Genomic DNA, 23,451 nt, shown 5'->3' with positions numbered 1-23,451 from the left:
TATCAGTGATACCTCCTTGTGCCTGTGCTCAGACCAATATAATTTCTTGTGCGCACGTCTTCGGTAACTGGCCCTGATGTGACATGCATATTCCATGTCTTGTGTTGCGTGCGCATACGTGTTTAAAGGGACACTAAAGGCAAATATTAGGTCTAGATAAAGTGACAGATTAGTGCTCAAAAATATTTAAGGCGTCAATATTATCGCGAACAGAGCCTTAATAATCGATAAATTGAGGTAAATGAAGGACATGATTAGAGGACATTCCCCCGGGACATTCAAGCACTTGCCGGGACATTCAAGCACTTGCCTGATGAGGAAAGCACTCCTCCGTGTGCACCCTTCAGTGCACTCTTCGGTCACCAGTACTCGACCACTCGTTGCAAAAAACATCCTTGTATTTTACTATAAGACGAAATAAAATGATACTTGTTTAGTTCTATTTCATTCTTAGAAAGCAGATATCATTAAAATTACCCTTGACAATGACGCGGGCAGTCGAACGCTTTCGTTTTCGCTCGACTCCGCGCCGGCCATGCTGGCGCGTTTCGGTAGTTTCGTTATCCCGTAGTGACAGGTGGCAGGTGGCAGAAAATTCAACTTCCATGTAATGTCGCGGGATGCCCGAACCAATCTGCGCCACTCGACGAAAAAATTGGATGACGCTTAAGAGGAAGCTCTAGCTCGGGCCCAACTCTGACGCGGCCTATTCAAATACATGTAAAACGCAAAAACGTTTTTCTGAGATAAGCCCTGGACCAATTTTAATGAAATTTGTTTCATTTGAGAGAAAAAGATAAATTCTGGTGAGTGTTGTGAGCGGAATTTAGAGTTAGGGCTTGAATTTTATTAAAAATACATTCAAATATTCGACCGTTTGAAAAAAAATAGAAGCACGAAGTTTAAAAATTCATAACTCTGCATCAAGAATAGATATGGCGGTTATGTAAACGGCATACATTAGGTAATTCAAAGCAGACAAATTCGATATGTCATTTTACATTTTACGTGAATTTTTTACGTCGTGTACAAGGGTTCTGTAAAAGCTGTATTTCTATATTACTAAATTTTTTTATATTCATGTGTAACATATTGATTTTCTCCACTTTAGATGTACTATTAGGTCAATTCACAGAATTGTATTATCATTTTTAGTTGTTGAGTTATAGAGTTGTAAACGTGATAGTTTCGTTTTCTGAAAATTTTGGATATTTGCCAATGTTTAATAAAAAATTGTCGACCTAACTCAAAAATTTGAAACAAACAGTCACTTGATTTTAAACTTTTCTTTTAAATGCAACATACCTCGTCAATTTTGGTGCAGTGGTTGCCGAGAAAAACGAATTCTCCTTTTACATGTGTTTAGATAGGAGCACCCGAGCTAAAGCTTCCTCTTAAGCTTCGCCTTTAAGAGTGGAACGCGATAGCATTCAAAGGTCCATGACTGCTTCTCACGCTTCCCGGCAACTGCAAAGCATGTAACCGTAATGTTTACCGGGAAACGCTCGCGGCGAATGCTAGGTATGAAGGTGGGCTTTCTGGTAGAAACGCGGCCTCTTGCGTAAGTCGTGATGCGGCGGAGGCGAGTGCCATCTCTAAGCGTTTCAAGGAAACGGGCGCACTGCTCCGTGGGCTCCGAGATATTCGAGCGCCGGCGCGTGCACATGGAGGATGCCGTTGTCGGTCTATGATTGGTAGAAACGCTGGAAAAGGGGTTTGTTTGAGTTTTGGCGTAACATAATTATGTTTTCTCGTATATTCAAATTACAGTCCGGCGCTATCATATCTGTAGGTTGGGCGTAAGTCGCACTTTACAATATTTCTTCGTATTTTAGCTTGGGAAATTTAATTCAGTAGCTTCTTTGCGCCACATGGGAGGGCCTGCATATGGGTGGTTCGAAAATCTTTTTGCCGTAACGATGTCCGACGCAGGACGCTGACGTGGTATGCCGACGCCGGATTTTCTGCGACGCGGGGCCCTTAACGCTGTCGCGTTAAAAGCAGCTGCAGTGGCGAATCCACCGCTTTGTCTTGGCTTGGTACCGCCGTCTGTCGGGAGCTGTTTCACTCTCCGACGGCAGCAAAAGATGGTGATGTCGTATGCACCGTCCCCACACCCTCGGTTTCGTGGCGGGAGATTGGAGTTTCGAAAAAGGTATACGGACCCTTCAGATGCAATTTTCTCGTAGACTAAGTCTTTTCTTGTCACGAAACAAGCATTGCGAGGTTTCTGGAATGGTATTTGAACAGTCCACGTCAACTTAGTATTTGCCTTTAGTGTCCCTTTAAGTTGTTAAGGGTAGATATATGCGTTGCCGTAGAAAGAATAAAGTAGTTGTTATCGACAGTGCTTGTCTCGTCTCTTCTTTGTAGGTTGTCCTGGGTGTTTGCGCTGAATTTTTCCACCTTTGTCTCTCTCTGTTTCATTCTCTTATATTAAAATGGGTTGCTGTGAAATCCTATCCAACGTAACAGAGAATCCTGGGATATTTTGTATTGCATATAATGTTGACTTTCTCGAGAACTGAGTAGATATATGGGCTTCAGACGTGCTTTGGTGTACAAAGCATTTGAAATACTTTGATTTCGGCGACGCGAGCGGTTGTTGGATTTCCGAGGTATGAAGATTCATCCGATATGTCCGATAGCTCCCTCTTCCAGGTCGGTGTCTGGAAACCTCCCGCGCTTTCCGGCCAGAGATGATGTTGTGTGCTGAAGACTGCTGACGCTCGGCCAAGGAACAATTAAACTAGCTTATTTGGCACTTTTGTCGGTATTAGGCCAACAAGAAAAATAAATATGAAAAGAAACCTGAATCGACATCAACGTTCTCTGGCCGAAAAAGTCTCAGGAATTACTTCCTCATGCCTCCGCGCTGCAACTTTTTATGCAGTTCTTTTTCCCTCTTTCGCTCGACGAGGGAATTCACTGTCCAACAATCGGCCAATCGGAATTTCAGCACAGTACAGAAAACCCCACCCATGGTGTCGCACCACCTCGCCGGACTGCGCCTCTCGTATCCAAACTTCGACCCGCACTCGATGCAATGCAGAGGAAATTTCAAGTAAAACCGGGGTCGACTCTGTTCCACGGAAATTGTCAGCGTTGGCTCTCTGTAGGCTTGACTGTCGCCATCGTTTCCAAAAAATGCGGCGGCTGTGGTTCGCCTGTCAGTAGTCTGCGCCGAGCCCCGTCGTGGTACAGGCGGGCACTGGTGCTTTGAGTGAAGCAGATACTGACAGGCGTTGCCGTTTACAAAAGCACATGGCCGGTGACCCACTGCAGTTTGGGGTCCAAGAATTCGTCTCGTTCGTCAGCTCGGGGTTGTCGAACAGACGAAGACGCGACACATAATCACTTGTAAATTATCTTGATGTGACTCTGGTTTCGTCGTCTACCCTTTGGTTCGAGAAAACGATGAAGCGTGGATGGCATTCCATAGCTGCCCGCTAGCCGGTGAAGCACTCTTTGTCCGGAAGGACCGCCAGGCATAACAGCAAGAAGCAGCGGCAGGAGGCGCTCGGCAGGCCGTATCTAACAGTGCACGCTACCTTCAGAGATTTCGTACGCGTGTTTAGATATCCCAGTGTTTCTTGGAGAGTAAACCTGGTGATAATTAAGAAAATTTATACCCTGGAGAATGCGAATGGGTGTTATTACAAACTTAAAACAAGTCTTATTTTCTTCATTATGAAACCATCTGTGTTTTAACAGGCTTAAGAGCGCGTTGATATTTTTATCTTAGAAGCCTCCATGTCCGATTACTCACCGGCCAAGCTCTTGAAACACATAACATGGATATCAAATGTTAAACGCGCTGTTGATGAGACGGCCGCTACGGAGACTTGAGCACTCTGGGACGTCCATCTGCCACACGGCTTGCGCTCGATGCCGTAACGTTGTGGGATGACACTCAGGCGCAGCATGCTTTGCTTCACTTTTCCCCCGTGGGAAACACACAATTTCTCTTTGGGAGGGTCACATGCCAACATCGTATTGGGGACAGACTACTATATATATATATATATATATATATATATATATATATATATATATATATATATATATATGAAGGCGGCGATAGGCTGCTCGGTGTACGCCATATTTATGTGCTTGATGCGCGGCGTTCTTCGTAAAATTCTTGGAACGTCACCAGACTACAAAGTTATTGAGCGTGCACAAGTAAAAAAGTTCGGCAGCATGTTACACTCCTGTCACAAGTGAAGGCGAAAGCCTGCTGCACACTTGGTAATGAATTAGGTTATGCGATCGTAGGGGTCAGACTTCTTGCAAGACATAACGAGCCGCACTGTGAAGTGAACGTGTGACGCTTTGGGTCGACCTCCTCAACGACACATGCGAGCACTTGATGCATTACCTAAAGGTGCAGCATGCTTGTCGCCAGTATGTGTTACAAATCTATAACACAAACCGAACACAGTTACGTAGCATCCTCTCAGCAAGGGAAAGCAGCACTCGCGGTCTAACGCCTTCCTACCGCCGCTTTGCACGTTGCACCTCGTTTCTCGTTTGGCCAGCATCCTCGGCCGTAGCGTACTTCTGAGGCCTGCTGCGCAATTCGCTAGGCCCCGGGCGACCCTCATCCATCGCAGCCTCTCTCGCTTCGCAGTCGACTGTCACCACAACCGCCGCCGCCACCTCGTGACGTCAGCGACGCAACACCTGTTTTTGAGTCTGCGCTCGCCGCTTGTTCCTCTCACCACCCGCCTCTCGCTCGGAGGTCACGTGGGCTTTTGTGCCGCTTTTTGCGCCTGCCGTGTTTCGCTCAAGTTCACCGTGCAACGAGCCACTTAAGGTTTTCGCCTTAAAAAAAGAATCCGTTGGCGTAGCATGAAGACGAGCGCACTTTGATTCCCTTCCCACGCACTATTTTCGGGCTTTTCCAGCATGTTATACCGAGAAGGTATACGATGGAAAGAGGTCTTTGACGATTGCCTCGCGCATAGGAGCAATGGCCAACTGGCATTCAAATTAATGACGATTTGCTATGCTACCATATGCCTTGAACACTCCCAAGGTCGAAATATAGCATCTCATTCCTGTTTAGTTTAGGTATACTGTACTAGCCACAGCACCGCAAGCACTCTAGTGTGCGGACACGCATATAGAAAAAAAAACACTGCCCATGTATAAACGTCTGTAGGAACCTAATCAAGGTTTCATTCCTTTTTCTAAGATAGCTGCCTATACGCGTGCCGACGTGGTTGTGTTCCTCATGTCTACATTGCAGGGTTGCTGCTGGCAGACTTCGTTATTGGGTTAGCTCGAAAGGCTGTCTTTTACTACCAAGCACCCCTTTGGAAGCTGAAAGCGACTGACTGGGAAATTTCCTTCGGAAGCGCTTGGCGGACTCCTTTCGTTTTAGTCCGGTTTTATTTCAAGGTTCCTTTTTCTTCTTCTTTGCATTCTAATCTAATCAACTTCTGGCTAAAGTGGCCCGAACTGTGTATAGGTTGGACCAAATAGACGCGCAGACGTCAAACTTTCGGATTGGCTACACGTTGCCTTTGGTGAATGTTTGAAGCAAACTTTTACCAGCGCGAAGAAAATGAGACGAAGGAGGAGGAACATGAAGAGACACAGGGATCGAGCGGTTTGTCCTTATCTAATTGGCTGACAAGAGGTGAGGAGCACTCTGAAGTGGAGAGGGCTTCTGTGTGGACGAGTCAGCGCATGGAAACTAGATAACCGGATGAGGAGAATGGTGCCGGCGTCTGCCATTGGTCCGCTTCCATTTCCTTACATAGCTCGTGGTGGCTGGTCAAAAAAACTCCGGCCCTTCCAGTCCGTGAAGATGGCCGAACAGCGAAGCTGTGTTAATTACACCGAGTGTTACACAATGCAAATGAAACTTCGCAAGCAGTCTATATCGTAAATCTTCTGTTTCACCATTCTTTCACCTGCCAGCGCTGCCGATGTGTTTCCGCGTCGCGGGCTCGCACTTCGGGATCGGCCTCCCGGCGCTGCCGTTTAAACTCGACATCTCTGGCGCGCAGCTCGGGGTCGGCCCTACAACCACGGGCCCCGTCACGAGCCAACTCTCGCTGACGCTCGCTGTAGGCAGCTTCTTCTTAAGGAGTATGCACAACTCGTGGTTTGCCTCTAGTTGTAGCTGGGATGGAATGTGACGACCCACTAATCCAAAGCTCCGTATACTGGGCGCAAGGCCCACCACTGGAGATGCGGGCGCTGCAATGGTTTTGACGATTGGTCGGATTGGCTTGACGATTGACATGACTGCCGGCACTTCTTGCGCCAGCAAGAAGTGCCGCCAAGTATAACCGTGTAAGATTCGCGTATAAGATAGCATTTTCACAGGGGGAAAGGGGTCACTGCAACCCCTTTTCCCCTGTTGAGCTCTTCCTCTCCCGCTAGGTCACGCGGCCCCTTTTAAGCGAAATCCGACAACGATGGTACAGGGTCCGCGTGAGCAGCTTCGCTGTAAAATCGCTGCGGCGTTTATTGGAAGGTAAAAAAAAATGCCACGAAACGGATCCTCATCGAAGATTTGGCAGAGCGATGTCGTATACGGGCCGAAAGGGGTCGACAACGTTATATCGCCACGGCATTTTTTTTTATCATACGCAAATAAATTTATACTCCCGGTAGCTCCGAGTCGCCCGTGCCAGAAGCATCGTGGGGCAGAAATTTTCAATTTCTTTTGGATCGGGGGAATTCTCGGGCATTTCAGAAAATAAGAAAGATCAGTTTTATTCGACATATTAATGTATTTTTAACGCGTACACGTCACTTTCACGCCGTGAGTTTTTGCGATTTTGTGACGATGATGATGTTTGAGGTTTAATGGCGCAAGGGCCAGGTATGGCCAAAGAGCGCCGTGCTAGATTTTGTGACGTTGCGTGACAGACAGGCGAACTGGGCTCAGCCCGAAAACTTTTCACCAATGCCAGAGAGCTAATGGGCAAAAAGGTGTCGAATCGGAAATAATTATTTTATTGCGATATCAATTATATAGACACTCCAGGCGCATTACCGTCGGCGTCGCCGTCGCCGTGATGTTGCGTTAAAGTCCAAATGAGATAACACCGTGGCCGCGCGCTGTATCGTGTTGGTACGAGTGACAGCGGGCGAGGGTGAGCCGAGGATGGTGGCTTGACCTCGCGCGCGCAAGTGAGAAAGGCGTGGAGGAAGCACGCTATCTTCCACTGCACGCACAACACCAGCGGGGGTGAGAGAGTTGGGGGTGGGGGTGGGGGGTCTTGCGGGCGGTCTACTCAGGCGGCGGCGGCGGTGGCTTATGGCACGGCTGAGCGCGACCGCGCGGGCCTTACCTTGAAAACGATCTGCGATGAGGAGTCTATGTGCGCCGAGGGCTGATAATGTCGTGTGCACTGTTTTCTCGCCGCTGAGCACTCGTTAAATAAAGAGGCAGCACGAAGGTCAATTCGCTCGCTGCTGCTGCCGCTCTTCCTCATGGCAGCGTTTTGACAGCGAGTTTCCACTTTCCACCCTCATCGAGTGTTCCTGTTAAAACGTTTATGAAAATAATCATAAAAATTGAGTGAGATGTGTTTATATTATCCTGCGCGCGCGTGACACCATGCTTGTTAATTTAGTAAGCGAATGTTTACGAGTTTATATAGCCGGAAGAACTACTATCCTTACTTCGTATAGCTGTCTATAATTTGCTATCGCCATCGATGCCTCGTCTTTCAGGCGAAACTGCACATTTCTTTTATTTTCTTCGCTCTAATCACGCATTTTAAGCACATATCTAATTTCTAGAACCTCCATGATGAAAGGTTGTTGTTGCATTGCATTGTATGTTGTGGTATTGGATTGCACTCCTCACTAATATTCCCTGTGCTGCTCAGCGTTCTTGTGGCCAGAGGTCGCCTTAAGCTGTCCTAAACAGCCCTTTTTTTTTCTGATCACCCGCAGCATTGCCTTTGTTGCTGCTTGCTGTAAATAAATTCACATTGAAATAATCAGTGTGTACACGTCATATCAGATGGGGACCTTTCGCGGTTTTCGTGACGTTGCGTGACGATAAGGCGAAGTAGGGGTGAGCCGCAAATTTTTTCACCAATAATTGAGGGCTGATTGCACAATTGGAATAGAAACAGTTTGGAATAGTTTTGCGTTATAGCACTGTAGTAAAATTGTAAAAAATATATAACCGATGATCCAAAATTACGCATCATTGTTTTGACAATTTACTTAACAATATCCGCTGACAGCTTGCTTTATTTAACGGCGCCATCCACGTTCCAGACTTCTAGATCATGCGTAGAGGGGAAGTTTAGAGTCAGTTTTAGTAGCGCATTCCTTGGTGTTTGTGTTCTGGCGGAGTGCAAAACTCTTCCGTAACTTTATGAAAAGCTTTTATAGCGTAGGCTGCCTGGGGACGCGCCAGAAAGGGCTGGAGAAAGTAGACACTAAGCAGCCTGCGCTTTCCTCGAAAAAAGCGCTGAAGTGTTAGGCGCTCCGTCTGGTCGGTAATCTGGAGTGCTTGGATGGCTTAGAAGGCGGCCCTACGCTCGAGCTGCATTATCTAATGGGAGCCTGCCTCAGATTGGTCTTGGGCGTCGAAGGCTTTCGAAAGTTTTCGCATGGCATTGGTAGGGCGTGCCAGTCGTTCAACGCACTCAGTGGGGCAGAAGTACTCGTGATGTTTTCGGGGCAGTACTACCCGGCAAACTTCGTTCTGCTTCCAGGCAACGGATTTTTGTATTTTTGTCGCTCAAGCTATCCCTTTCTCCAGGTAAAAAAAATATATATATATATATATATATATATATCTATATATATATATATATATATATATATATATATATATATATATATATATATATATATATATATGAACCAGTACTAACGCAAAAAGCTGCCGTCTCTCGCTTTTTTTTTCTTTTTCTTTTTTTTTTCACCTTCGTGCAACATACCCAACCGCGTTAGGGCAGCGGGTTCTTGCGGGTATGGAATTCCCCGCTTCGAAGTAGCATTTTCGAGATACGCATGCAGTACGTTTGGTCAGCCTTGATGCCTTACCTGCGTGCTTGTAAAAGCGGCACCAACGGAACATACCGGTGGACTCCACAGAGCCGTTTAAGCAGTTCCATCGAAGCGCACAAGTTGATTTAGCCGACCTGGAAGTATGTCCCAGTGTCTGAAACACTGTGAACTGTTATTCGCTGAACGACTTCCCAGTGTTAACCAGATAATGAACAATTTGGCGTCATGACATGCGGCTGAGGCTGAGGACACAAACACAACCTTAGCTAAGAGATTTAAACAATAACTGTCTCTAAGGGTTATGTTGTACCTAGGTTGAGGTACATTGTTAGCTAAGAAGGCAAGCAATAACTGCTCCTGCAAATATCCAGTTTTACGTGGAGTCTTGTCAGTTGGCGAGTAGATAAGAGCTGCGTGTATCTCGAATATAATAACACAGCTTTACTGTGGAGGAGTCGTAATGCTAAAGTGGCTTTTGCGCTCTCTTTGGGGCATCAAAAGCGCTGGGTTTATATGGCAGCGCTTTTGTTTGTAAGCCGCACACCGGCTCATAACGACCGGTGAATAAAATATAGTCAACGGATCGAAGCTTCGTAACGCTACCGGAAAACAGATTGTGCGTAACTTCTTTTGAAGTATTGCGCTATTAGACCATGTAAGCTGCCGCACTCACAGCAATTTGGACGTTTAATACAGTTTTTTTTAAATCGAAATATCTTGGCGGACTGCGCCGGTAATTTGTTGTGTCAAGATTAGGAAGTGGTATACACTCATACACATAAACTCCCATGCACTGGTACAAATGATTATTGCAGGGAAGTGATTTTGTCACGAAGAAATACCTGTACAATAAAAAGCACACAGCGTAATAGTGGAATCGATAGTCCCAGCAATGACTGTGATACAATTTGCAACGATGCTGCTACGTAAGCTTTAAAGCAACATTACCGATAAAAACGGCGATATGCATGGACAAAGCGCTTGTGCATTCAGTCTTCGGCACAAGGTGGGACCATCTAGAGAATGTCCATCCACTAACACTCGCCAACAACGCCGCTTTGTCCATAGTAGGATGTCGCCCTTTACTTCCTAGCCATGCGAGGCTGGTTCGGGCGCCGGCCAGATCAGCGCCAAGCGCGCGCAGGCGACTAAATACGCACCTGGTCTCGGCGCAGCTACCGCGGCATGCATCCTACCGTGCTGCGCGCCTCTCGGGGTGCTCTGATCGTACGTTTCTCGCACTTGGGAAGGAGGGTGAGGGGCGTTCCATTGATTTTTCCATTAAGGTCTTTTGCTTTCCTTGAGGCGCAGTCACGGGCGCTGCATTTTGGCGCGCCACACCGAACAGAACGGTGCGTGACGCCGGGCCCTCCGCCAACGCCGCACGCGGTCGCGTGCCGCCGTTCAGCCCCCGTGTCTTCCGACGGCGGCGGGGATACGTCTCTGTCTCCGCTACCCGTGCTGGCTGCTTTTAAACGCTAAGCGCTACGTATCGCAAAAAAAAAAAGAAACAATCCGAACCACGACCACACATGGCCTTCCGCGTGGCGCAGAAGCGTTGCTCGACTAATTGGATTCCTCAAAGTAAAATGCGTCAGGAAAATCGTAAAGTACGACCTAAACACAACCTACAGACATGATAGCGTCGGAGTTTAGTTTGAGTATATCAGAAAACGTAATTCTGTAACGCGAAAGCTCAAACCCAAACCGCTTTTCCAGCGTTTGTACCATTCATAGAGCGGCGCGGCCCGCTCGGTTCCTTGCAACAACACTATCGCGCTCGCCTTCGCGCATCCGCAAGAAAGCTGCGGTTGCCAGGAAGCGTCGAGCAGTCAGGAATCTTTGAATGCTATAGCGTTCCGCTCAATTAAAGGCGAAGCTTAAGCCTCCACCAAATTTTTGTCCTTGTTTAGCGTCATTTCTTCCCCAAGAAGCTGCAGTTTACCTATGGCTAAATTTCTCACAGACTTTCGGTGTCGGGATGAAACGGAAACAATCTCGGGAACAACGTCATGACCCTGATACACATGGAGATTAGAGACGCCTCTTGAATAAAAATAAAGAAATAAAAGAAAAGCGCTACGTCAGATATCCGGTGCTGGGATTTGAACCACGGTCCTCCTGTGCTGAAACGTCACGTGCCCATACAGCCGCGCTGTAATGCAAAGCCTCTATTGAGCCAAGGAAGCTGTTTTCAAGTGCACATGCGGAAATTTCGCGCCGGCAAATGTACCGCCAATGCTGAGGCACCAGCCTCAATGGTGTCAAGCTTCTTACCTAATTTGGCACCGGCGTGCTAGAACACGGGAGCGCAACAGCTCGTTTGCATGCCAATTGCGCCGCCTTACGCAAAAAAATAACTGAAAGTAAATTATGGAGTTTTACGTGCCAAAGCCACTTTCTGATTATGAGGCATGCCGTAGTGGAGGACTCCGGAAATTTCGACCACCTGTGGTTCTTTAACGTGTACCTTAATCTAAGTACAAGGGTGTTTTCGCCCCCACCGCAATGCGGCCGCAGTGGCCAGGATTCGATCCCGTGACCTCGTGCTCCGCAGCCCAACACCGTGGTAGCCACTGAGCAACCACGATGGCTGCACAAGAAATTGCTTACTCCTGAAATCGTCTGAGGAAAGCAGTTCAGCGCATTTCAGTAATAAACGCTCGTAAAACGGCATCTTGTTACAAGAAGAAAAACTGGAGGAAAGTTTTAAACGAAGCCTCTATGGGACGAAGGCTCAGGCGAATCATTGGACTACCAGTCGGTAGTGACTGGAGATGGTTTTGACTTGTCTCATATTCTTCTACGTTGCTCTTGTTTGCCAAATATCGACAGAAATAGCATATTGTGCGGAAGTGGAGGAAAAGTGACGAGAGCGATGATTGTGCGCGCGTTTGATTTCCGCGCTTTACGTTGAAGAACAGTGGTGAACAATGATTACTAGCTAACCATTACGGATATTTATTATCCGAACATTCATGGTTCTCGTCATGAATTTAAAAAAAAATATTTAGAGCCTGTCGCTAATCTCGCTAGCTCTTCCGCAGATGCCTTACGTGTCTTCCTTAAGAACCTTCATTTCAGAGCGCAGCTCTTACGCGCCAGTTTTTGCCTTTCGCGTTGGCATCGTACCTCATTGCAACCGAGCGACCGAGCACAGTTAATGATGAAAGAGCGAACGCGGAGCGCAGCGGGGGATTAAAGACGGCGCTAGCGAAGAGAGCGCGAGGAGGAAAGTGGAGGAGGAAGGTGTAGCAGAGCCATGATCCGGAAAGCAGAAGAGTGTATGGCGAAAGCGTGAGAAGAAAAGCATAGTGCCGCGCAAGACGGTCTCTGTGGCGACAACTGCTATGAGATGGAGCCAGAGAAGCGCGCCGTCGTCTGTTGACCGAAGGCATGTGGTGAGCGCGTCCACCGATACCATATATGGAAACGAAGCGCTGCATAAGCTGAGGTCTGTCTGCGGCGGCTGGTGTGAATCGCCCACGTGCTGCCTCTCGCGATCTCCCGATTAGCGAGGCAGTCGCGCCACACTTCGGTCCGTTTGCAATGTGCCGCTTGACAGAGATTGTCCGCGCCAGCCAATATATCGCGAAATGAAAACACCTACAGAGCGGTGCTCAAATTTTGCATTAGGGAGTACTATATTATTAGGGCATTATATACGTACATAATAGGAGTTTGATAATAGTCGAGGCCTCATTTCTTTTCGGCTCTTTGCATTATTACCTCTGTTACCGCGAACCGGCAACGTTATCTTCAACATCGGAAGCACAGTCTCCTATGAACGAGCGGCTCACAGGCGGCGTTCCATGCATCCACTGGTGGGCAGAGGGCTTTCTAAGTTTTCTAGTAGTGTCACCATAGTGGAAAGCAAGCGTCGCTTGATACAAGTATACAGTTGAAACTTGATTTAACGAAGTTATGTCCACGCTCGAATTATTTTGTTAAATTGGGAAGTTCGTAAAATCGAGGAAGGAATTGTTCGGTCCTTCGATATCTAAAATTGTAAAGTAACGACACGCAAAGGCTACCGCGGCATTGTGTTTGCCGCTAATCCAGCCATCCGTCGCATAAACCATGAAATAACGAAAGCAGCCACCGCCGTACCTACCGAGGTGGTGTTCAGTTGGCTGTTCCGTGCAAGGGCGCGGCGTGCAGCTTCGTCAAAATAAAGCTAGGGACGTGACCATGGTGGCTAGATGCTTTAACGCGATAGCTTTGGAGCACACGCTCGAAGAAGAACTCGTCTGTGTCCAAATTAGAAATCCACCGCTTTTTTTATTCGTTTATTTCAGGAAAAACTCCGTTAAGTTCGGCCAAGTTTGTTTCGTTAGTTCGGGTTGATAACATTGAACCCGATGGGTACCTGCCGGGGAATGTAAATTTCTTCGCTAGATCGGGAAGTTCATAAAATTGGGTATCGTTCGATCGAGTTTTAACGTTAGTACGTATGCCGCAGCTGATTCGTGCTCATGTGCAATAGCGTGCCAGACAACCTGTTCCTCTTGCTCGCATTTTGCTTTACATAGAAGAAAGCGACGCGGAAGAAATACGCTTTCGACAATTTAGTCCGTGTTCTCGTCTGCGCACAGAACCTGCACGACAGCGTTTGCTTCACAGGCTAATAATATTTTTAACGCGAGAGCATTAAGGGCCTCGTGACGCAGAAAATGCGGTATCGGCGCCGGCAGAGTTATCCGGGAGCGAAAATTGCCATATATATTTAAGTATACGCATGCACCGTGCACGCCTTGCTATATGACATGCGGTATATGCGGGTTATATTGCCACAACGTTCTATCGCTAAAATTGTTTATACCTGGTCTTACATTCTTGAGAAGTTATTCCTCGGAATTTGGAGAGTGATGGCCCACAAACAAATGTCGTGAAACAAAATACCGACAGCGCATACCTTTTTTGTTAAATATTCTCAGATTTAAATATTAAAAATGCGAAACAAGTTGACAAACCTGAAAATGATGTTTTCTTTTTTGGCACGGTTGTGCACAACCTCCAGGGTTGCAAAGAGGCCGCGTTTCTACCAGAAAGCTCGTCTTCGTGCACACTGTATAGCGTTCGCCGCCAGTGTTTGCCGGTAAACATTACGCTTACATACGCTGCAGTTGCCGGGAAGCGTGAGAAGCAATCGAGGATCTTTGAATGCTATCGCGTTCTTCTCTTAAAGGCGAGTTTGTCTCATCGCATTGTAATGACCTTAGCAATCTGCGTATACTATAGAGTTCGAACTCATTAATATGCTTCTTTCTCCCACTTTGAAAAGCTAGATCAGGTATGCCATTAAGAACGTTGAGCACTTACTTCGAGGATGGGCAGATTTATGCGTTTTCTGAAGACATACTGCAGGGACTTCGTGCCGTCCTTTGAGGGGTATAGCGACGCTGGAGACATAATGAAGTAGTGTACCTTAGAGAAGCCAGACGCAATAAAATAAAATATTGCGTCGAGTTTCTGTAAGCCCATCGGTGGAAAGTTTTTTGCGAATTATAATTAATCTTCGTAAGCACCGGTCGCATGTCTGGATGATTGTGAACGTACTTGGAGGGTTAGCTCAACAATGTCACCTCTTTCAGCCCCTTGCTCTACGACAAGGCGGCGCAGATGTCGATGTAGCAGAAATTTCTGTACGCGCGGATAGCGGACTCGGCATCCCAGCCTATACGACACTTGTGATTTTCACCCCTGCAGCTCCCGAATTCCACATGTGAACGTTATTTCCTCCGTGGAAGAGCCGGAAGCCGGCTTGCAGAGTGCAGATATTTTTCGTCACCTACGTGCGATAATGTGCCAATTTCTGCGCCTGGGAACCTTTTCAAACACACCAGAAGGGGACTTATCGACCTGCACATTGATAAATGACATGACAGCATGGTCCCTCACTAATGAGAATCCGCTCGGTTGATCGTAATATAGTGAATCCTTGCAAATCTCCCTTACACATCATGTTATCACTTCGTTTTATCGAACTGGCCACATCCTTCCGAGAGATGAAGCAGAGGATGGTCCTGATGCGCTTGGAGAATCACAGCGTCTGGCCCACAAAACGACGCGATTTCGACGTTGCTTTTCATTGATCGATGAAGTTGTGGACCTTGTATCGCCTGTAAAATAACTTAAGTGCTAAAACAGATCACTGGGTCATATTCGTAGGTATGAAAAAGACCTGTTACAATCTAGTTCATCAGACCATTTTGGACGCCTTTAGAGTTCTAAATATCAATGTTCCGCAAAAAAAGGAAAGAAAAGAAACAAACAAAGATAAAGATTACACCTGTGCATGTAGCATCATTTCTTGACAATTTCTTAGTGTACTTCAACTGTAATTACAACTGTGATCAACGCATAAGCTTTGGTTATTTGTAGCCAAAGGGAACTTATTGAATGCGCGGAAGCATGTATGCTTGCAATTTGTTGCGTGGAATGCGTGATACCCACATCTTAGAACTTTCTCGAGCACTCCGACTCGTTTACATCAATGTTTAATGGTATATTCGGCTGGTTTCCGCCATGCTCCGACTCGGTTTGCAACGATGCGGAGCTCTCTCGAAATTGAAGCCAGAAAACGCGTTTCCGAGCCGAACGTCCAGTTTGTCCCAAAGCAATCGGAGGAGCCATGTGAGGAGACCTATGTGGGATCTCGGTCGCACTCCCAGTTCGTAGGTGAGAGCACTTCCGTGTGCACTGAGCTGGAGTGCGGTACTCCTAATTAACGTAGGTGAATGTGTTCCAAGTACTCGATTCCGACCAGCCTAATGTAAGGCGTGCCGCGAGAGCACTCTTTAGTCCTCGAATCCGACCAGTAGAATGCACCATAATACTGCACTAACAGTTTGCTGCTTGCCTCTATGAAGCGGCTTTCCTCTATGGATGTGCTGACATCGCGTATCCGTACCGCAGGATGTTCTTTGTAAATTTTCATTGCGGTAGTCTTAAATATGGAATTCGATGTCCACGCAATGCAGGTGTTCCAATAAGTATGGCATCCACCTCATCCAGCGAGCGCTCTGTGGTGCTGCACGCCAAGCTCTCAACATATAGTCGACGGATCGCGAATGATTCAAATAACCGGAAAGTTTTATTTGGCAATTCGCACTCGGAACTGTCACCTTACCGCCATCAGGCTGGCTCAGTAATTATTGAATGAAGACATGCATGTCTAAATGAGTGGTTATGTCGTTAGTATGTATTTTTAGTCTCTGTTTTCTCCCTACGACACATTTGGTAAAGGCGCTCAGTGTCAAAACCCGTCTAGACATAAAAATAACTGGTTTTTTTTTATTTCTTCCTGTCAGTCAAAGAAGTTAAGTATATTATAAAGCTTGTCTTTTTATATACGATAATAGATGTGAAACGCCAACTAAATCGCGCGTACTACGTAGCGCGTGATCACTGGAGTCCGGCAGCTATGTTTACTTCAGGTTATCAAGGCTGCCAAAGCCGAAGCCCTCGCTATTCAGCGAGCGAAAAGAGTAAGGAGAAAAGATCATGCGAAGTTAAACGCAATGATGGCACTGAAACCAAGGAGGAAATGAGCTTGACCTAACTTTGTTTAGCTGAACTGCTCAATTAATTCATGATGAGGCTTAAATTTGCAGTAATACTCTGTTTAATGAAGGAAACGAGGAAGTAAGAACGAGAAGAAAATGCAACTTTCGCAGCCGTTGTGAGCCGAACACACATTCTCTGCACGACGTGTGCGGCGCTTGTGCGCTTTGTTTTGCATCTACGAAAAGGCTGCATATATATATATATATATATATATATATATATATATATATATATATATATAAGCGACAAAAGCTGCACCTGCGTGAACAAGAGTGCTGCGCCAATAGCACCGGCCCCTACTAATCGCTGTTATTACCTGCTAATTTGAAGCTAACAGACAGACGGAGGAAGCGCAGAGAACAGAAGTAAGCAGGTTATAACCAGAGAGAACTCCGGTGGACTGCTATACATGTGGAAATTGCGGCATACCCCATCTCACGATGACTGTCGATGGTAATGAGTTTAGCAATTAATATAGCTGCACGACGTATATTGCCACCGTCGAAACGAGTTATGTATGGGGCGTGTCCTGCAGCGAGACTCCTCTTTCACGCTTCCCTGAAAACAGTCGGCGCAATCTACCACCACCGCCACCGCGAAGCCTGCGCATAAACTCCGAAATGCATGGCGCCCCGCGGTGCGCGCGAACGCTGAGAAACGCGCCACGCGGCAGCCGGGCTCCTTTGTCGCGCTTCCTTTTGGACACGCGGCGTCATCTAGTGGCGCTGCCGAGAAGTCAGCGCGTGGCTACCACACTTTTAGTGGCTCATACTCAGTGACTCAAGTTCGCGAGCTGTTCATTGAAGAGTGGAACATACCGAGTGCATTTGTGGCGCAGCCTGCCCATGCGTCGGGTTGCTGCCCTTGAGCAACTCTTGTGACGTGGGCTCTATTTCGCTCAGCATCGGAGAAATTTAAGGGCTATGTTTCGTCATTGTAGGGTGGCACATTCTCAATGTCCCATATATACCTAGTTACTCAAGTTGTCAACAAAGAAGTTCGTTGAAGAGCGGCACACACATGCTGGCGCATATCCAGTGACACAAGTTAGCATCAACGAGGTTCATTGGGGATCAGCACAGACCGAGTAGCACATAACCATTGCTCCAAGTCGCCGTCAAAGAGTTTCTTCAAATCACGGTACCTAACCAGTTCCACATCCCAGTGTGGCCCACGTCGGCGCGAAAGAGGTTCGTTGAAGAGCAGCACGTGTGTTGCACACGTATGAGATACACATTGCCACATATTCAGTGGTGCAAGTTGGTCCGATGGTTAATTTTGAACCCTGTTACCTCAGCGCAGCAGCCCGATGCGCTACCTATTCGTCCACGAACTACCCAGTTGCTCAGGCAGGCAGGAAAACGGTTAGATGCAAACATACATACATAGATGCATAAATAGAAACATACATACGTAGCCTCAGAAAAGTGCGATCCTGAGAATGCTAACGCATTAAAAAAGTGTATGTAGAGATTATGGCATGAACATTGGTCAAAAGAAAGGAACAACGTGGGCTTGCTGTCGAGGGAGCACAACAGGCAGTGATAGGATGCTAGGCAACTCCTTCGCCTTTTATAAGCAGAGAACGCCTTTGGCGTTAAAGACATGCCGGCTGGAGCGAAGCTCTTAGATCTCTCTTCTGCGACCCTGAATGGTTTCCTGACTTGTCAAGAGCTCTGCGGAGCACATTTAATGAAGCTATGAGGAACTGTGTCAACAAGAGTTATAAGAATCTAAAGCAGACATTGCCCAATCCAGTGATTCACAAGTTGCCTGCAGTGTAAGAATAGGCATGTGCGCCGGTGCCATAATGCCCTGATATGGTCCCGAAATTGTGACACCAGGCAACGCTTGTTTGGACATCAAAAATGTATGTATAATAGTATAACATTACTGCTGCGTTGTCTGTCGGCAAAATAATATTCTTTCACACCGCCGAAAATGACCTCACTATTATTGGTTTCAGCGACAGGTGTTGCATAAATTACTCAGAAATTAGCCCGGAGGTTCATTTCTAAGCCCGCCTACGATACACACTAAGAAACAAAACTCCAGACGGGGTGCTTACCCACCACATCGTTCTCGAGCGCGTTGTTGGCGTTCTACAGAAGGCTACTTACTGCACGCGCTTCAAGCGCTTATCCAGGGCAATAGGTCGGCGCTGTGACGAGGCGTCGAAGGCTGCTATAAAGGAGCGCTGCAAGGGCCAGGGGCGATCCTTGCACGCGTCTCCCAGGACGCCCAATAAAGGCGCCTCGCGTGGCACCGCGAGACGAAAATTTTTGAGTAGGGCCCACGGCCGTTTCTCGGCCGGGATAACGCAGGAACGGTAGGCTATAGCAGCGCTAGAGCACGTTCCTCGCGAGCCATAGGCTGCGCCCCGCTGAGCCGGGTAATTCGGGCGGCGGTGGCACTCGAGCCGCGTTGTCCCCGCCTCGACGGCGGATTCCCACCGCGGCTAATGCGTTGTTGGCCGCGTTTCTTCGGTGACCGGAATTCGTGCCGCCGACGGCGCTGCTCCTTGCGGTCGCCTTCGTCAGTGTGAGCGGCGGCTCTGTGCCTCCGCCGCGTCCTCCATCTGCTGCCGGATATGGGCGAAACGTGCACTTCATCGCGATCGGCATTCTGCTCAAGCACAGGCGTCGGGAAGGTTTAGGCTACAGGAGCAGTCGCGTTGCAGTAGCGAGCGCGGAACGGGACCGGAACTGCCTCGCGAGCTTCACGAGTTTTGTGGTCTCTTAAAAGGCTCCTCCGTTGACTGCGTACGTGCTGCGCGCAGCTAGACTCGTTATGCAGTGCTCGGTCGCTTCCTTGTGCGCTTTTGCGTAACTTCGGTTTGTTTTGCGCGAGAATAGTATAGGTTAGAAAATGACCAGCATGTACACAAGCGGAAACAAGTCCTGACGGCGGACGAGCGTTCGCTTATGATGCATGGCTGCTGACGTGTAGTGCCGGTGACATTGATAGATGCGCCTGACAAAAAAGACGCCATTGCCCAAGATGAACATGTGAATAACAAGAGCGACAGAGTCTAGCGACGCCATTTCGCACGAACGCACTCAGGGGCCGTCTAGCTTTGGGGCTGTACGTCGCCTGCCTGCTGTGCGGGCCGCCTCTGAGATAGCTGCTGGCGGGAGAAGGGATTGGGGAAGTTGTGTAGCCCTAATGGGTGTTCAAGCTTTCCTGGACATGGTTCAAGTCAATCGAGCGTGCGTGAATAGCCTGACGCGGAATTGGCAGTGACTGATCTGTCCCTGATATTTACTGGTCGTTAGTTATTTGGTTCTGCTTGGCTTAAAGAAAAAATGCCTGCCGAATAAGCCCTTATTTGCAGTTTTTGTTGATAATAAAGCGTTCACTTAGCTTCGTTGCTGTGAGGGCTTTTCAGTGACTGATTGGCTTACGAAAAAGAAAGGGCGAGCTGAGCTAAACCCTACAATTTAAATTCAGCACTATGTAGGCTCACGATCTCCTTCACTACATTGTTTGTCCTTGGCCGTGTCTCAGCCCTTAAAGATAAAATAAACATCTTCTGTTTGTGTGTTTTTTATTGATACGGGGAAATAACTCTTTTCTAACGTAAATTTTCTTCTGCCAACTTGTCCGTGTATTGGAGACATCGAACTTGTTATCAATCGCTGCATCAGCTGCCCGGATCTTCAGGCACGCTGCATTTGGTCCCCATCGAACTCACCCTGGCAACGACCTCTGAAGTGGCTTCACGGTTGAGCCGTCGTGCCGGCAATGAGAACAAAAAGTTAAAATATCGTGTTTTCGCACGCACCCGGCCTCTAGCCTACCCGAAAACGCGTACTCGATTTTCAAGGGTATTCGCATAAGTGCACTTGCACGGGCTCTTATTTCGCTCCTGTACTTTTCATTTACATTTGCTTAAGTCAACGAACCACTTGATGTCTTTATATGCACTACGAAGTTGATATTGCAAATTACTCATGCAATAGCCACATTCTATTATTCAGGATAGGGGCGTGGGGCCGCTTTCCTTTAGATTGAATGTGCAGCGTTTGAGCGGCGAGCTCCTCGCGAGCGGTGATGCGCTTGAAAAGGAATGTTTTTTATTTACATTTAGCTTAATATCTGAGAAGAGTACACGTTCTACGAAAGCCCATGTAGTATAGTTCCGCGCTACGCGTTCAGATGCACTCTGAAAGCAAATGCAATAATGCGACGCCGTTGTTTTAGGACTGAATGCGAAAACTCGGTGGAGACAGTCAGCCGGAAGATTTCCCATATCGTGAAAAGCGCGCACGTTCATCTGCAGTCACAAGAACTTAGACCCAAGATCTAATTCCGCAACGCACGCATCACACCTCACGCTCCTGAAGGAGAACATTGGTGGTGGTGGAGGCTGGTTTAGCCTAATTATCAAGGCCGGCAATTGCTCCGTCTGAGCGTCCTTTACAATATCGCTGCGCTATGCCCCCGAGTGTCCATCAAACCAGTCTCTCTTAGGAATACAGGAGGAAGGCATGAAGCTTCCAAGCGGGCTATTACTGACCTTTCTGCGAACACAAGGTGTTGCAGGCACACAGCGCTGTTTTACGCGAGAACATTGATTTCGCACAGATTTTCTAAGGGGAGGTGGTTAAAAATACTTGCTTTCTTCTACCCTATTTGGCTTCTACTATATGAGCTAACGAGTCACGGATGATGTAAATAATTTGGAAAAACAACATGAGCCCAGGGATGAACATGAAAAAGAAAGATTATCGCGCAGTGTCGGATACAATGGGATACATATTGGCGAATTTAAAAAAAAGCAAGAACAAAAGCAAATTTTAAGCTTAATGCATCCGTAATTTGACTACTTTGAGAGTAGGTGACACGTAAAAAATAAATTCCGCACAGTAGGTGGTAATGCCTTCCTTGAATTGGCCAGTGAAGACCAAGGCCCTGGGTTAAAGCCTGAAGAGAGTCTACGATTCCCCAGGCGCTCCAAGTTCGACGCCCACATCTCGCGTATGCTACAGGCATAAAACTGACAGGTTAGCAGCGCATCTGTTGCGCTTTCACCTGGTTCGCCACAAGCGCGTGATGAGGATTGAGCGAGCCAAGTTTTACGTAGGACACGGTTTGTAAAATATACATCTGGGAACTGCTTATGAAACGTCCCTTGGTATGTCAACAGAAAGCCTGAATTTTAGGTCCAGGGTCCACCGCACCATTTTCTCAGCGTCGTTGAACCGTGTTGTCGGAGACAATTCTGTGAAAAATTTCTTCAAGATGTACAGGCGCGGCCACTGCTAGTGGGAACACGGAACCCAAGGCCTCACTCCGCAGAGTTCTCCACCACCGGCGCCTCATGAAGTCTTGCGGCGCAGGCGCAAGCAAAGCAATTGGCAAAAAGCCCGGAGAGTCGTCTGCTATGGTAACTCGTCTGCCAATTAAGACTTCACGAGGCGCTGGTGGTGGCGTTTTGCGTAGCGCTGCCACTGGCTGTTGTGTTCCCGCTAGCAGTGACCGCGCCTGTACCTGGTGTCGTATATCTGAATAGACGAAGGATGCACATATCGCCCCATTTATTGGCCCGTTTTGCCATTTCCTCTGCCTGGTTGTTTCCGCATATTCCAGTGCGTCAGTATACCTGCTGAAATGCCACATGTCCACGAGGTGCAGCGCTGCGCATATTTCGCGATTGAACCAACCATCTCATTATATTATGTTTTGCGTTACACACAAGTTTCGATTCTGAGACTTCGCCGACTTCGATTCTGAGAAGACCACCCAGTTCTCAGGCACGTTCGTTTTGGAAATGAACTACGTTGCCTACAGTATTGCACATAGCTCTGCTGTAGTAGGCGAAGTGGTGGGAGAAACCTTGAATAGACCTTGCTCATTTAACACTTGACCGAGAGTGGCGCACGCTGAGCCCACCTGGATGTAAGTAATTATTCAAGAGCTCATAATCATTATTCTTAAGTACGAATATTTCTCGAACAGTTTACGAATCTTTCAAGGCGTAAACTTTGCAGATTCAAACATACCATTGAAGCAAAAGCACGATAAGTGTCATATGCGCAGGCATAGTATGGGCTTAAAGCGAGTACCTACTTAGTGGAGCAGGCAACGGAGCTCAGGGAGCCAGACTTCACCGCCAACACAGGGTATAAAGCAATCCTTCGCACTCTCTGAAGAGTCTTGTGCATGCGAAGAAACTGCCTTATCGTGTACTGCGTATATGTCCCTAATGGTCCATTTACAATTCACAACATGAGAGCGCTTCCTATATATAATATGTAATGTAGTGATAGAAACTTGCTAACGTTATCTATACTATACAGGATGTGAACATCATTTTATATTCCCGACGATAACGGCTGCGCATTATTGGCACACTGTTCGAAAAGTATTCGATATTGGATTCGATTCGATTCACATCTAGAACTATTCTTTCCGTATTCGAATTGGTCTCAGAGAGAGAGAGAGAGAGACCAGCATCCCCCTGAATAGCGAGAATTGCAGAAGAGAAGCCGACGAAAACAAAGGCTGGTGATACCGCTGTTGCACATATTTCAGGTCTTCTACGGCGGAAATAACCATGGCATATAGGTACTACACCGTATTCTTCTTTTGAGCGTCTTAGAGACTATCTTGTAACTTTAGCTCTGGTACCCTGCTTCGTCGTGACTGCCTTCTTTTGTATTGCGGTGGCACATATGAGCCCTGCTGTGGTGCAAAGATGGGAGGTGATGTCGGCACTTTTGTAGTCCTTGAATGTTTTTATTTGTCATAACGCTTTCTAGCAGGTGATCAAACTGCTTTGTATCTACTTCTCAACCATATTGCAACAGAGCTGCGGAGTGTTATCGTTAATAAACGGGAATGTGTACTATTAAGCATCTGTGAACATTAGGCTTAACTTAG

The 23,451-nt window shown here is 47.3% G+C and overlaps 1 protein-coding gene across 1 annotated transcript in view; it reads left to right on the top strand.

Annotated features, from left to right (window-relative positions):
- LOC142559268 (uncharacterized) overlaps positions 1 to 23,451 on the top strand; it is a 290,647-nt gene that overhangs the window by 141,706 nt on the left and 125,490 nt on the right. The window lies entirely within an intron of this gene.

This window comes from Dermacentor variabilis, chromosome 1 (assembly GCF_050947875.1).
Source record: "Dermacentor variabilis isolate Ectoservices chromosome 1, ASM5094787v1, whole genome shotgun sequence".
Classification (NCBI taxonomy): domain Eukaryota; kingdom Metazoa; phylum Arthropoda; class Arachnida; order Ixodida; family Ixodidae; genus Dermacentor; species Dermacentor variabilis.
The sequence above is the reverse complement of the archived record's forward strand: the minus strand, read 5'-3'. Positions and strand labels throughout refer to the sequence as shown.